This window comes from Thermobia domestica, chromosome 16 (assembly GCF_964235325.1).
Source record: "Thermobia domestica chromosome 16, izTheDome1.hap1.1, whole genome shotgun sequence".
Classification (NCBI taxonomy): Eukaryota; Metazoa; Arthropoda; class Insecta; order Zygentoma; family Lepismatidae; genus Thermobia; species Thermobia domestica.
Window position 1 is genome coordinate 158,326,167 of NC_137469.1, and position 11,386 is coordinate 158,337,552.

The window sequence follows — 11,386 nt, forward strand, 5'->3', positions numbered from 1 at the left end:
CATTTCCAAATCGTCCAAGGTGGTCCACACGACTGTCTCAGATTTAGTTCATTTTTTAAAATAAGAAACTACATACAAAATTGTTAGACCCATATTTTTTCTTTTTGCTGAAAAAAAATTTTTCTTCGATATACAGCCTTCCAAAATGGCCGCCCTCCTCTCGGATTGCTCGAAAAACTGAAAAACATGTCAAATTAAAAATTTTATTGTAGAGAAACGAGTGTACTTAGTAACGTAATCGCAATAGCAGGAAGAGTATAAAGTTGTATGTTTCGTTGGAGGGCCAAAATTCGTCTATTGGTCCAATAGGAATCGCGCAATTCACTCGCAATGTTGCCAACTTTGATGAAATTTTTGCTAACTTCAAACATTTGTTTTTCTGTCCTCACGAACAATATCTACCATCTGCTTCTAGCATCGAAATCTACTCCATAAGGTCTCTTGAAAATGTAAAGGACTTACGTTTCTGATTATTACATCCCACGTTATAGCGTGATGAAAAGCTGAAAATTGCATTAAGACGCCATTTTCTCAAAAACCCCACCTTTTAAAAATCTGAATTTTTCTACATGTATTGGAGAAGTACAAGTACATAAGTATTTAATATCCGTTAACCGTTCATGCGGCTGCAGCCCCTAACATTCGCAATTAATTATTGAAATTTCAATTTTTGTACTTGCAATGTAAATATTTCCTATGGGCATTTAGGTCCTATACACAAGGCGATTTGAAAGGGAGTATGAAAATTTTGAGAGATGAATCCTGACATCAAATCCAGTAGAAAAGTTCCTATAAACATGAGTCGAATTCTGCTTCGTTTTCGAGTTACAGGGTTTCCAACTCGGGATCCAAAATCGATTCGGGACAATCGAAAATAAAATATACATTTCTCGTTAAATCAGAAACTATGTGTTAAAGCTTTGATAAAGTTCAGAAAGTTGATTTGTATCAATATGACGATTTTCGCTTGCGTTACAATTCAGTTGGCAGTGTTGCCAACTTTCTAGAACTTTTGTTTCCAAATGACACTGCGTGGATTTTTATTTGATATTTGGTATTCATTAATGATTGCCAACATCACACGAAGCACAATTTTCCCTCACATCACCACAGTTTTCGAAAACTTACATGTATTTCATTAACAGATTTTATCTCGTGCGTTATTGAAAGTTTGTGTGATTCGGTGTCGTGAACATCGTCCTGGTGTTCTCTGAAACCATGAAAATTGTTTACTTTGGTAGCATGACATTGTAGTGCACTAGTTAAGTGTTTGTGTGAATAATAATGGGGAAGTCCTATTACAGTAAGGACCGTATTAAATGTGTTGATTATGCTAAACGCCGTACGATGATTGTGCACAGAAAGAATTCTAGACAAAAAAAAAAAAAAAAAAAAATCTTGCGGTAAAATATATGGATTTCGTACAGCGTGAGAGCCCAAACGTACTATTAGGGGAGGATGATTATTTGTGTCTTGTACACAAGGCGATTTGAAAGACAGTATGAAAAATTTTGAGATGTGAATCCTTCGCCGTAGTCTAGGTTTCACCGATAACGGCCGTTTTAATGAGGGCACATTCATGTTTAGCATGTTAACTGTCTGGTTAATGGTTTCCAAATCTACATTCAGAGGAACAAATTCTTTATCTTGCTGGTGCATAATTTCATATTTACATCTTTCGTGATCACCAATATATCACACACATTCACGTTGTTCACGGTAAATATTCAAAGCACCCTTTACACGAATAATCATCCTCTCCTAATACTACGTTTTGGCAGACGCGCTGTACGCAATACATATATTTTACCGCAAGATAAAATGTTTGTCAAGAATTCTTTCTGTACACAATTATCTTATGCCTTTTAGAATCATCAACACATTTAATACGGTCCTTACTGTAATACACTGAGAAAAAAAATATAGGTGGCGCACTTAAAAAGATAGGTTACATGCGTAATTCCTGTAATTTTTGGACAACGTACAGCAGACGTATAACTAAAAACGCATGTTTTATAATATTTTCTGTATAAGTGTTCCATCTATACGTACTTTCTGTATGAAACAATGTAGGCGGTCAGGATCTCACATACAAATGGACGTATATTACATATAGCTGACGAAGGTAACATAAGTATATACATGTGATATACGGAAAACTGTTAGATGTCAGACATCCTGCAACAGCATGATGTAACACCTAAGGGCAGTGCCTATGTAGCATACGGATAACGTATACTCCGTACTTATTTCTATAGTAAGCAAGAGGATACCGTATATTTGTACAATATACCGCTGTACGAAGAACAAACTTTTCTCTGTGTAGGACTTCCCCAATGTTATTCACACAAACACTGTAACTAGTGCACTACAATGTCATGTTACCAGTGAAAACAATTTTCATGGTTCCAGAGAACACTAGGACGATGTTCACGACACCGAATCTCGTAATAAACTGTTCCGTGGCTGCAGCAGAACTTCTTGATTAAGTTAGAGCTTGATGCGTGGAGTTACTAGAGGTTCTGCAATAATAAAAAAAAATTTTCTTCTTTATCTTTTTATTATTATTATTATTATTATTATTATTATTATTACAACTTACACAGACGTAGTTTTTATTCGACATTTTGGTTTTACTAATGATGGCAAACATCAAGTGAAATTCACACGTAATGTTGCAAACTATCAATAACGCACGAGATAAACCTTTTAATGAAATACATATAAGTTTTCGAAAACTGTGGTGATGTGGGGAAAATTATGCTTCATGTGATGTTGGCAATCATTAATGAATACCAAATATCAAATAAAATCCACGTAGTGTCATTTGGAAACGAATAAAAGTTCTAGAAAGTTGGCAACACTGCCAACTGAATTGTAACGCACGTAAAAATCGTCATATTGATACAAATCAACTTTCTGAACTTTATCAAAGCTTTAACACATAGTTTCTGATTTAACGAGAAATGTATATTTTATTTTCGATTGTCCCGAACCGATTTTGGATCCCGAGTTGGAAACCCTGTAACTCGAAAACGAAGCAGAATTCGACTCATGTTTATAGGAACTTTTCTACTGGATTTGATGTCAGGATTCATCTCTCAAAATTTTCATACTCCCTTTCAAATCGCCTTGTGTATAGGACCTAAATGCCCATAGGAAATATTTACATTGCAAGTACAAAAATCGAAATTTCATTAATTAATTGCGAAGGGGCTGCAGCCGCATGAACGGTTAACCGATATTAAATAGTTAGGTACTTCTCCGATACATGTAAAAAATTCAGATTTTTAAAAGGTGGGGTTTTTGAGAAAATGGCGTCCAAACATGGCGTCTTAATGCAATTTTCAGCTTTTCATCACGCTATAACGTGGGATGTAATAATCAGAAACGTAACTCCTTTACATTTTCAAGAGACCTTATGGAGTAGATTTCGATGCTAGAAGCAGATGGTAGATATTGCTCGTGAGGACAGAAAAACAAATGTTTGAAGTTAGGAAAAATGTCATCAAAATTGGCAACATTGCGAGTGAATTGCGCGATTCCTATTGGATCAATAGACGAATTTTGGCCCTCCAACGAAACATACAACTTTATACTCTTCCTGCTATTGCGATTACGTTACTAAGTACACTCGTTTCTCTACAACAAAACTTTTAATTTGACATGTTTTTCAGTTTTTCGAGCAATCCGAGAGGAGGGCGGCCATTTTGGAAGGCTGTATATCGAAGGAAAAATTTTTTTCAGCAAAAAGAAAAAATATGGGTTTAATAATATTGCATGTAGATCCTATATAAAAAAAAATAAATGAAATCTGAGACTATGATGGGGACCAACTGTGGTTTGCCTGGACGATTTGAAATGGAATTGGTTCAATCAGATTTGGCTACAATTCTGTCAATGGTTTTCTTGTTGAAACGCTTTATAACCTAGCAGCAATTGCCTTTTCATATTTCTTTGCATGTATTCGTTGGAATAAAGCTTCTTCTGGATCTAGAATTGCAAGGCTTTGGAGGAATAGGTATACTTTGGCATCGTTAATATCATTAAAAAAAAAGTTTCATTTTAATAAGAAATGCTATGTTTTTTCCTCTTTTCTCTTTCTTTTCTTAGATTTTGACTTTTTTTTTTTAACTACAATAGCTCCATTGCTTTATTTAGATTAATGTTTGGCCTAAACATTATTTAAAGGTTCATCGGGCAAGTAGAAAGAAGGTATGTATTCTAACTATATCATTTAAAGAAGTTTACATTAGATACTGTGAAGTCAACAGTTGAGCGAGTGGTCTAGAGTTCCTTGGCCAATTCTCCAAGATCTGATGCGGATTTGTGCAACAGCTCTTTCACGACATCACTGTCAAGTTGCAGTCTCCGTCTGTCCGGGAGTGACTAAAATTTCAACAACTATATTTAAAGCGTGACTTTCACTTTTGGCCAGAATAAAGGGGGTCAAAATATAGAAGTTCGTTAATGGAAATGATATTCATACCGAAAGAGGATCGCTATAGAATAACAACGGTATCAGATAGCGAGTTCTGTTTCCTACAATCAATTAAGGGTCCCAAGAACATACTCTCCATTCTAATATCCTAACTATATATAAAACTACATCAGCTGACATAAATTATTGAGCACTTCCTGTAGGGCTACAATGATGAAATTTGGCCGTAAAGTAGTTTTGTGGGGAACTGAAAAACCTTTCCCATGTTATTTCTGTGGGACGCCTTCTACACCCCAAAATGTTTAGGCACTTCCGGCACGATTAGAATGATGAAATTTGGCACGATTGTAGCCTTTCAGGACTAACCGACAGGAAAATTGCCAAAAGTGAATATTTTTAATATTTCAGGGTCTAAAGGGGGATGAAGAAATTCCCATACTATTTAAATGGGCGTTTTCTTGCGATACAAAATCTTATCTTTTAGATAGTTGAAATAGGAGAAGAAACGATAGAATAGTGGGTTCAAGAGGTGCGAGGCCATAGGCGGAGCAAAGACAGTGAGTGGGGACGAACCCCCGGAGGGGCAAATTCAGGAAGTATGAAGAGCAAGTTCACGAAATTCACTGTTGATGCAAAGGCCGATAGATAAGAACTGCGAGGCCGTAGGCCGAGCAGATTCGGGGGTCTGGGGTTCGAGTGCTAGTTTCTACTAAAACAGGAAGTAGTAAAAATCCACTACAAGTTTTGGTTTCAATATTGATCTACATAGAACAAAAATCCTAAGAGGTAGCGAGAAGCGTTGTTTAGTTTTCTTTTGGGGGAAGGTGCAACGATTTAGAGTTCTATGAATAGGTACCATTTTCTCTTTTAACCGTTTATTTAGATCAGCAGACGAAAAAAAAAAGTTCCGCTTTAACATTGATCGCTATGGAGTTAAAAACAATAACCGATAGAGAGAAGCGGTTCTTTTGCAATGAATTAACGTCCCAGTAGTATATTCCATCTCTAATCTCTCTACAAAAACTAAAAGTAGTAAAAATTTACTCCCACTTCCGGTTTCAATATTAATTGATAATATCACATCATAGAAACCAAACTATTTCATGTGGTGTACACATGATGCTGCTACTTATTCATAAAATTGGTTACCCAAAATATAGATTCAAATGTCATTGCTACCTTCTTATCATGTAAGCGTGTATTAAAAACTAGCCTCAGCATATTCTAAATATAATTTTCTTTTCTGTTTCCTTTTAAATTTGTCTGAAAAATACTTATTTTAGAAGTCAAACGGTGGCTCTTGCATTTTTTTTCTAAAAGTACTTTTTTTTCCAACTCTAGGCAGAATAGATTTTTAAAAATGCCCGATAAAATCATTAAAAGAACCTAAATTTGAAAGAGGGTATTATTTTGCCACAAGCAAAGAATTTGTTGTTGTTCGCTAGATTGACAATTCTGTTGTGAAAATAGTGTCGAACTGTCACAATGTATAATGAGAAAAGTAGATTGATAACGCAAAAAGCAATCGAGAGGAGCGAAAATTTGTCATCCAATCCCAGTATCCCTGTACAATAGATACCTAAGTAGAACAGACACAAAAAAAAAAAAAAAAAAAAAAAAAAAAAAAAAAAAAAAAAACAGGAACCTTACGGATTACAGAACTTCTGTAAAAAAAAAAAAAAATGCAGTGGTAAGTATGTGCATTTGGTTGCTTAACGTGAGTTTACAAAATGCTTGGTATCTAGTATGGAACATTGTTTCTCATCTTGATTTTAGCTAAGTTATTTTACGAACATTATATGCTATAAATCAGCCGTAATACATCAGCGTGTGATGGTCGCATTTACTGCTACATAAAATCCCTCAGTTTAATATCCAATGATTATGCCCGTTAGGCTAAGGGAGACGGGGGATTAAGGCAAATGAATGATGGATGAATGGGTGAAATGAGATTGTGGGAGGAAACGGAAGAACCCCGAGAAAACCCACGGACACGACTCTGTGTACCACGAACTTAGTTGGCCGGGGATTCAACCAGAGAATGAACACACTAGAGGGAAGCACTCTTCCACTGTGATTGAAGACACTACTTTGTGCCCGACATTTCTGACAAAAACAGGCAAATGTGTTCATCATATCATGGAAAGCACTTGTGTAAAGTATAACGTTAGATAGCACACACTCTAAACTAAATGAATGACTGAATTGAAAAGAAAAAAAAGGTTCAGTTACTTCAGAAAATGCAGTTCTCATTTATATAGGAACTACGGCTATGATCAACATATCGTATTTTAGCAATGCTTGTCATTTATATTGAGTACCCAATGCATATTTATAAGTTACACGTAAAGGGTAGATTATATAAATAAATTATTATTAATTATACAAAAGAAGCGAACTTCCCATATACGTAAACTGACATGATAGCCGCCCTTATCTCTGTACACTTAAAACTGATATTCACAAATGCTCCTTAGGACGAGATCCAACATCATACACACGGAAATAAAAGGAAAGAAAACAAGGAGGATCCTGGTCAAAACTTTCAGCTTGATTTCCCAGCATCCCGATTTCAGGATTCGTCATTTCTATTTCATGGTCCTGATACGCCACACTGTATTTACTGAGCTCTCCTGAAGTCAATCTACAAGTAGTAATGGAGCTCCTCATTTAGTGCATGCTCTGCTAAAAGAAAAATGAAAATAAAATTTTTGAGTTTTACGTCCCACGGTTATGCCGGTTAGGCTAAAGGAGACGGTGATGATGAGTAATGAATGAAATGGTGGAATGAAGAAAGTGGGAGACCGAGAAAACCCACGCACACGGTGTTTGTCCACCACAAAGTTCACTTGGCGGGGGCTGGGATCGACCCCGGGACCCCAAGCACCAGAGGTGAACGCTCTACCACTGAGCCATCGCGGCCCCACTCTGCTAAAAGAAATACAAAGCTCTATCCTAACCTGAAAATGTAAGAAATGCGTCAAAATTTGGTAGAACCGTCTGCTTGAGTAACACAATAATAATAATAATATACGAATACATTTTAATTATTCAGTGTAGGAGTAACAAACAGACGAATTTAACTGAAAAAGTAGTATATTATAAATGGAAAGCAAGTGATTCTATCCCTTCTAAAAGAATTAATTGCTGCGACTGTTGTGAAATAAATTAAAATCAAACTTTTAGCTTAATGCTCAAGTACAAAACTTTCATGTACATATAATACAATGACATAATTAACACGAATTAAACTAAAATAAAAGGCAAGAATTTATGAAATTCAGCAGTTGACCTATATCTGTACGTATCTATTCCATATGAATAAATTATTACATTATATCACTGCACTGCAACGTACGCACAATTAAGATCAATCAAAGCACCACCAAAGTACGTGCACTAAACTGTGAAATGCAGTAAGTTTAAGTGGCTTATTGTAAACCTGAATGCAAAAACATATTTACAAAAACGACAGTTACATAAACAAAAGTGGTAACACACCATTTTAGTAAATGCATTTAATTTACGTAGACTATGGAATTTATTGGACACGATTATGACGTTTGGGTTAACTTCACAATGGCCGTTCCAGCTGATATCAATACACAGAGATGATAAGTTACACTATATTAATTTTTACAAAGTATTTCTACGCTACTAACTTTCCTACGCTAACCCTACCCCACTTATCTCTACCTTACTCTACTTTACTATGCCCTGTTAAAGCGGTCCTACATATCAATGCACAGCTGGAGCGCGTACTGTAAGGTTTACCCGAAAGTTTGAAAGCAGAGATTGTTAAGGCTTACGTTGCTTAGGGTAGGGTATGTTAAGTTAGTTTGAATCCACATTCCTAGAGCTACTCTGCGGTACTTATTTTAAATATATCTTACTTAATCCTACACCAGAAATGGAAAATCTTGCTCGCTTATTATGGTGTAAGGAACTGGCTATTGCAATACAGATAGAATGTTTAGGTAATCATTTCCATTAGATACTAAGCTATTACCAATACCTATACAGTTACGTGCAATCTATTTTCACCCCTATATCAATTTCTATGTAGTGCATTGAATCTATTTTTAAGAAACATACAACTAATTACGATTTACAAGATATATGGCTATGCTGTACGTACGACTATGGCATTTGAGTTACTTTTACCTTTGCAGATTTAAAAAGCACGTTCACAAGATAAACCTTTCGCTTTGTTATAAAGAAGGCCTGTCAAGGCAACAGGACTTTTATTTCGGCAACAAGTACACCTTTAAGACAAAAAGTAACACAAAAGCTCCTTATAATGTTTAGTGACAATAGGACTACTTAGTTTCTGTCAGTGAGAGTCCACTGTTTATCTGGGAAAATTTCTTAAATTCATTCTTCTCAAATTCCTTTCTTGTCTTGTCTTGTCGTAGACCATTATCGGTCAAATAGGTCGGTGCACCGGCTCACTAGTCATATGTGCTACTATTGCAAAATGGTCAAAAAGTAACACAAAAGCTCCTTATAATATTTAGTGACAATAGGACTACTTAGTTTCTGTCAGTGAGAGTCCACTGTTTATCTGGGAAAATTTCTTAAATTCATTCTTCTCAAATTCCTTTCTTGTCTTGTCTTGTCGTAGACCATTATCGGTCAAATAGGTCGGTGCACCGGCTCACTAGTCATATGTGCTACTATTGCAAAATGGTCAATGGTGTACCTCAAACAGAGGAATTATGATTCAAAAGCAAAATAGAATAAAATACAGGACACAATTGGGAAAGGACACAAGGCGGGAAAAGAAAAAGTCAAAATCGGGAAAGGAGCTTAGACAAGGAAAGAGGGCGAAAAGCCAAGGTGAACAGGGCAAAAAGTAGAGGAAAGTGGGAAGTATAAAATGAAAATAGAAAGAGTGTAAAAAAAGAAGGGGATGTATGTACGTGTAAATGGAACAGAAAGTGTAAGTGTAGTGTAGGTGTATCACAGGGCCTACTTAAGCTCCTACCTCACGGAGCACTACCAGCCACGAGGCACTCACTAGACAGCAACTGTCGAACTGCCAGCAAACTTCCTATGAACTCTTCAATAATATTACCTGACCAGGGTAGCAGTGCGGTTTTGGGAGGATGCCGCTGCTGTTGTGTTTACATCAGTTTCTTGGCAAGCGCGGTGAGACAGGGGAGCGGAGAGTTTCACTCTGCAGTGTATCCAACGGTTTTTAAAAGTTGCAGTTTAGATGTTATGCATAGCCTAATCTCTTTCCGCTTAATAAAGAACGCCGTAAGTTATGTGATTGTAGTGAACCATTACTGCAGTAATGGAGATGTATTGTGAATAGGGATATATGAATGGAAATTACCAATTTAAGAACAACATAGCACAATTGACAATTCAATGAGCTTCTACCGTGTATTAAAAGGATTGTATAAAAATTGATTACGTTTTATTCGATGTCATTATAAAACAGGAGCAACCTGTAAAACGCTGCTCTCGTTAGTTTGTTCGCAAGTTAATATGGAGTTATATTTTTTGTTGTTGATGTTTTCTGCTTGTTACTTAAGATGTTCTGCAAATAACTTCAATAACTTTTGAAACTGTTTGTCTTAACTTGAGCCAAGGGCGGATAAAGGCTGAATGTTTGGAGGGTGGTCGTTCGAAGTCAAATGAAATTGAGAGTTTATTGCAAAAAAAAAAAAAAAAGTAAAATAACTTTAGAAAAGGAGAAGTAGCTATTGTGTGCAATTTCTAGAACAGAAATGGCCACCTGCGATTTCGAAGGTTTACATTTTTTTTAATAGCAAGAACGCCAATGTAAGTAATTTCTTGCAATTTATTATTTGACTTCTGACAGTAAAACAAAAAAAAAAGTAAGGCCTACCTATTTTAGGTTTTATTTTACATTTATAATACAAAGGTGAAAATTCTTAGGTTTTATTTTTAAAATAAAAAATATCCTATTCTGGGGGCCAATCGCCCCGATCGCCCCCCCCCTGAATCTTCCCTTGACTTTAGTATGTGCGTGAAGTGGTTTATTACGAACAGGACAAAAAGAACTGTGATAGATTGATTACAAGTAATCCGGTTAGAAACACTGCTGCTTGCATTTTAGTTCCAAAACCGGCCGCCCGCACTCGTTCGCTGGTCAGGTAATACTAATCATACTTTTAAGCCCATTAAGCAAACAAACATAGTCATACTTTTCCATTAAATATTGTATCAAACTTTTCTTTGATGGTAATTTGGTCAAATAAGTTGGCTAAAACTTTCGCACCCATTATAAACGATCAAATAAAAGAATGAACAAACTTGCTTATTTGTTTATATTTCTTGATTCAATTGTTAGGTTGCTTAAAATATCTTGTAGTTATATGGTAGTTCCTGCTGGTGTAACCACAATAAATAAGTTGTAGAAATGAAAGGAATGACTATTCACAGTTACTTCTGTCTCATTTCCCTCCTTTATTGCTATTCCCAAATAAATCTTAATTTCATGCTTCCTTTCTTGTTCAGTAAATACGTATGAATCTATATTCTATTTAATGATCCGATGCTTAACTTTCGTCTAATTCAGTTAATTTTCTAGTAACTTTTGTAATTTTGCCGAACTGATTAAGAATAAATAGTCATTCATAAAAATGATAGGCTATTGTTTAGCTTCGGGGGCAGGTTTTAATCGACTTTTTGTGATATTCTATTCTCATTCTGTTATGTTAAGTTAATAACATTTTATTCAGACAGTATTGCCGAGCGAGCGTTAGCGAGTGAAGGCGGGTTAAAGCCCCGCAGGGCACGTTGTTTTCTGTCTTCGTTAGTGATGCCCCATTACTAAACACTTACCAAATGTTAGGTTTTACAGTTAAAATGAGAGAGTATATATTAAAGAGGGTTCTGTACGATATTAAATTCTGGAGGAATTTTTCAGTGTAGGAAATTACTAATTTATATTTAGAAATGCGAAAATAT

At 35.7% G+C, this 11,386-nt stretch overlaps 1 protein-coding gene across 1 annotated transcript in view; it reads right to left on the reverse strand.

Annotated features, from left to right (window-relative positions):
• Nf-YB (nuclear factor Y-box B) overlaps positions 1 to 8,827 on the reverse strand; it is a 31,594-nt gene extending 22,767 nt beyond the window's left edge. Inside the window, exon 1 of the mRNA XM_081743224.1 lies at positions 8,606 to 8,827. The gene's annotated coding sequence lies outside the window, so the exon portion shown is untranslated. The remainder of the gene's footprint in view (positions 1 to 8,605) is intronic.
• Between the last annotated feature and the right edge of the window lie 2,559 nt (positions 8,828 to 11,386).